Below are 5229 nucleotides of genomic sequence, written 5' to 3' on the forward strand. Positions count from 1 at the left end.
GTTCTTACTAAATATAGACGTGTTTATTACTTTGAGTGCTTCGGCTTATTATGTCCCTGGTTATGCATTCCTATGGGCATCGAGAGTGATCTAAGTATAGAAGACAGAAGCTGGCTCTTCAGGTTCCTAGACCATATCTCTCATGCTTCTTGACCCAGTGTATCAGTCAGGAATCCCCAGAGAGAAAGAGAACCAGTAGAATATGTATGCACAGAAAGAGATTTACTATGAGGAAATGGCTCACTTGACTATGGAAGCTGGGAACTCCCATGATCTGCCTGCCATTTGCAAGCCAGAGACATGGAAAAAACAGTGATCTAATTCTAATCTGAAGACTTGAAAACCATGGGAGCCAATGGTGTAAGTCCTAGTCCAAGGGCAGGAGAAGACCAATGGTCCAACTTAAGCACAAAGGCAGAAAGCAAAAGGGGCAAATTCCTTCTTCCTCCACACTTTTGTTCTTTTTGTTTTTTTTTTTTAAGTTTTTTTATTTATTCATCTGAGAGAGAGCAGGGAGGATAGAGGGAGAGGGAGAAGTAGGCTCCCCTCTGAGCAGGGAGCCCAAAACATGGGACTTGACCCCAGCACCCTGAGATCATGACCTGAGCTGAAGGCAGATGCTTAATCGACTAAGCCACCCAGGTGCCCCCCACCTTTTTGTTCTATTCAGGCCTTCAATGGATTGGATGATGCCCACCCACATGGGGGAGGCAATCTACTTGACTGAGTCCAGAGGTTCAAAAATGTAAATCTTAGCCAGAAACACCCTCACAGACACACCCAGAAATCATGTTTAATCTGGGCACTCTGTAGCTCAGTCAAGTTGACATACAAGTAACCATTACTCTTGGGAACCCATCAGGCTCAGAACTCAGCTCTAAAGAACTCAAAGAGGAAGCTGTTGAGGACCTTCAAGGCTTGCCCCCCTGCTCCAGATCTCATCTCCCCAGCAAAGTCCAGCTGCCTCCCTGTCAGTTACTTGCCTCTATGGCTGTGCTCGTGCAATCCCTCGACAAACTAAAATCCCACTACACATTCAATCCAGCTTCTCCCACATCATCCTCGAACCCCTTTCATGATCTACAGCTTGGGCCTACCCTCCCTGAAATCACTCATTACCCTCTGATTATTTGTCTAAGACTTTTTCCCCACCAGAATGAGAACCCCAGGGGCTGGGGTGAGACTTGTTCACCTCTGTACCCTCCGCAGCACGCGAGACAGACATCATTATACAGTGGTTGACAGATTAGGTAAATCTGAGTTCTGGTCCCAGCTCAGGCACTAACATCTTTCTGACCCCTTCACATCCAGCTAGCCCCCTCTGAAATCTCTCCTGAATGTCCATAGCCGGTTCCCTGCCCAAGCCCATCCCTCAGGACTATCAGAGAAGTCCCCTCACTGACTATCTCACTCTGACCATCGTCCTCCACACCAGGACCATCCTTCCAAAATAAAACTTTGATCATGCGATTCTGGTTCTACTGAATTCAGTCCTACTCCCTTTAAAGTCTCACCTATAGTTATTAAACTTTTCTTTTTCTTGTTCTTTTTTTCCCCCAAAGAATCCTCAAAACACTCTCTGGGCTCTGTCTTTAAAAGGTACACAAGGTATTCAGGAAGATAGTCTCCAAACTCTTAGTTATCTTTCAAAATGCTACTCAAAAGTTGCCTTCTCTTTGGGCTTTTTTTGGGTGAATTCTACTTCCTCTTCTCTGCAGAGATCAATTTCTCCTTCATTCCTTTTGTGTCCCCATAATCCTGTGTTTTCGTCAATTATTAGCACTTATCACTCTGCATTGTCTGTTTGCCTGTCTCCTTCCCTCACTAGATCTCAAATCATCCAAAGATGATTCTGTTCCAAGTGTCCAAAGTCCAGTCTCAGGGCAGGGCACAAAGTGGTACTTAGGTGGGTTGAAGGAGCCAGTGGGTAATAGTAGCTAACATTAACTGAGCATTTACTATATGCTCAGCATGAGTCTAAGCACTTTGTATTAGTTGTTTACTTCTTAGCACCCAAGGCATGTGACTATTATCATTTTCTTTGTACATACAGAGATTGAGGCATAGTCAAGTTAAGTAACTTGCCGAAGGTCTCAAAGATAGGCAGTGGAAGAGCCAGGTTCAAATTCAGACTGTCCAACTCGAGTTTGCTCTCTTAGCTCTTACATTGGTTCTGGTCTAGGTAACCTCCGGGTCATTTTGGTGCCTTCTCTTATTAAAGTGTCCCACACATGCTTATGTTTGCTTATATGGAGTCATTTTCTGGGATGCCTGCCCCTACCATCCCAGGTCTAACTGCAAAAACACTACTAATTCTTCAATAATCGCACAGCCACAACACTCCACGTGGTACAGAAGGACAACATTTTGCTAATTTCCATAAATGAGGCTTAATACATTTTTTTGCATCAGGTATATTGAGGAATCATTTACATAAAATAAAATTATTCTTTTTAGTGCACATTCCAATGAGTTTTGTCAAACACGTACAGTCATGCAGTCAACACAATTAAGACAAAGAACATAAATACAGAGAACAAACTGGTAGGTGCCAGAGGGGAGCAGGGTGGGAGAATGGGCAAAATGGGTGATGGAGAGTGGGAGATCTAGGCTCTTAGTTATGGAATGAATAAATCACAGGGATGAAACACGCAGCATAGAGAATATAGTTCATGGTATCATAATAGCATTGTATGGTGACAGATGGTAGCTACACTCGTGGTGACACATAGACTTGTCAAATCACTATGTTGTACACCTGAAACTAATGTAACATGGTGTGCCAATTATACTTAAATTGTTTTTTTTTAAATATGCTTCTCACCCAGGGTACAGCCCTATGTAGGACTTGAACTCACAACCCTGGGATCAAGACCTGAGCTGAGATCAAGAGTCAGACACTTGGCATTCTTGGGTGGCTCAGCGGTTTAGTGCCTGCCTTCGGCACAGGGTGTGATCCTGGAGTCCCAGGATCAAGTCCCACATTAGGCTCCCTGCATGGAGCCCGCTTCTCCCTCTGCCTATGTCTCTGCCTCTCTCTCTCTGTCTCTCATGAATAAATAATTTAAATATTTAAAAAAAAAGAATCAGACACTCAACTGACTGAGCTACCCTGATGCCCCTTAAATTAAATTTTTTTCAAAAAACAGAACAATTCCATCCTCCCTAATGATCTCCCATAGCCCTCTGCAATTAATCTGTATCTCTAGCCCTATTTTGCTTTCCTGTACTTTTGCCTTTTTCAGAATGGATTATAGACTTTTGAGTTCGGTTTCTATTGCTTGGCAGCATGTATTTGAGATTCCTCTATGTTGTTATATGTTTCAATAGTTTGTTCCTTTTCATTATTTATTTGGATATACCACAATATGCTTATACATTCTCCAGCTGAAGGATTTTGGATTGTTTCCAGTCTGAGGCAATTATAAATAACCCTGCTACAAATATTCATGTAAAGGTTTTTGTGTTAACGTAAGTTTTCACTTCTCTTGGGCAAATGCTTAAGATTGATAAATGTGGTAGGTAATATTTAGTTCTTTTTTTAAAAAAAGATTTATTTCTTTTAGAAAGTATGAGCAGGAGGAGAGGCAGTGGGAGAGAGAGAGAAGCAGACTCCTCTCTGAGCACAGAGCCCAACCTAGGCCTCAATCTCAGTGAAAATAAGAGTCTGACACCTAACCAACTGAGCCACCCAGGTGCCACAGTAATGTTTAGTTCCATTAACAAACTGTTCAGCTATTTTCCAGAGTCACTGTACCATTCTGCATTTCAACCAGCAATGTATATTCCACAACCTTGCCAGCACTTGGTGTGGTCAAGTGTTGTGTTTTTCTTTGTTTTATCCATCTTAATGGGTGGAAAAGTATCTCAGTGTTCTTTTAATTTGTATTTCACTCATGACTTACAATAAGCATCTTTTCATGTGCTTATTTGACTTCCATATATCTTCATTAGTAGAGAGTCTGTTCGAGTCTTTCGCTTATTTATTTATTGGGTTCTTTGTTTTTTTATTATTGAATTTTGAAAAATCTCTATGTAAGTGCTAATATTTTCTCCTAGTATATGACTTGTCTTTTCCTTCTCTCAACAGTATCTTTGAAAAGCAAATGTTTTTAATTTTGATGAAATTTAATTTATCAATTTTTTTTCTTTCATGGATCATACATTTTGTGTTCTAAGAAACTTTTGCCTAACCCAAGATCACAAAAATTTTCTATTTTTTCTTCTAAATGTTTCGTTACTTTAGGTTTTCATTTGACACATGGGGAGGTAATTTTTGTATATAATATATGAGTCAAGGTCCACTGTTTTAAATATGTTCCAGAACTTTATTTATTTATTTATTTATTTATTTATTTATTTATTTATTTATTTATTTAGAAGTGGGTGGTGATGGAGAGCCAGAGGGAAAGAGAGAGAGAATCTTAAGCAGGTTCTATGACCAGCACAGAGCCCAATGCAGGGCTCAATCCCACAACCCTGAAATCATGACCTGAGCTGAAATCAAGAGTCAGACATTTAACCAACTGAGCCACCCAGGTGCCCATCCAGCACCACTTTTTTAAAAAAGATTTATTTATTTATTTATTTGAGAAGGAGAATGCAAGCATGAGTGGGGGAAGAGGCAGGGGGAGAGAGAGAATCCCAAGTAGATTCCCTGCTGAGCACAGAGCCTGATGCAGGGCTTGATCTCAAGACCCCAAGATCATGACCTAAGCCAAAATCAAGAGTCAGACGTTTAACTGACTGAGCCAACCAGGCGCCCCATCTAGACCACTTTTTGAAAAGGTCACTCTTCTTCAAATTGCCTTTACAGTTTTGTCAAAAAATCATCTAACCATATACATATAGGTCAAGTTTCTGGGCTTCATGTTTCACTATTCTATGTGTCCCTCCTTTCACCAACACCACATGATATTGATTACAGTAGCTGAAACTGAGACTTTCTATATAAATCCCTGGCTATGAGCAAATACCAAACACTTTTAGAAGAACATACTCATAACCCATGACACAGAGAAAGCCCTACTTTGATTTACAAAGTCAAACTAACAAAATACATGAGGAAACATATACTGAATTCAGAAGTTAGCTGTCCCTGCAAATGGCACAACACAAGAAATCCATATGGTTGAACTGTCAGAAACAACTATAAAAATAAGTACAGTTAAAGACGTAACAGAATTAATCAAAGTCTTAAGGAAAGAGTCTCTGGTTCCAGTCAAGATA

Source organism: Nyctereutes procyonoides, unplaced genomic scaffold (genome assembly GCF_905146905.1).
Source record: "Nyctereutes procyonoides isolate TBG_1078 unplaced genomic scaffold, NYPRO_anot_genome, whole genome shotgun sequence".
Classification (NCBI taxonomy): Eukaryota; Metazoa; Chordata; class Mammalia; order Carnivora; family Canidae; genus Nyctereutes; species Nyctereutes procyonoides.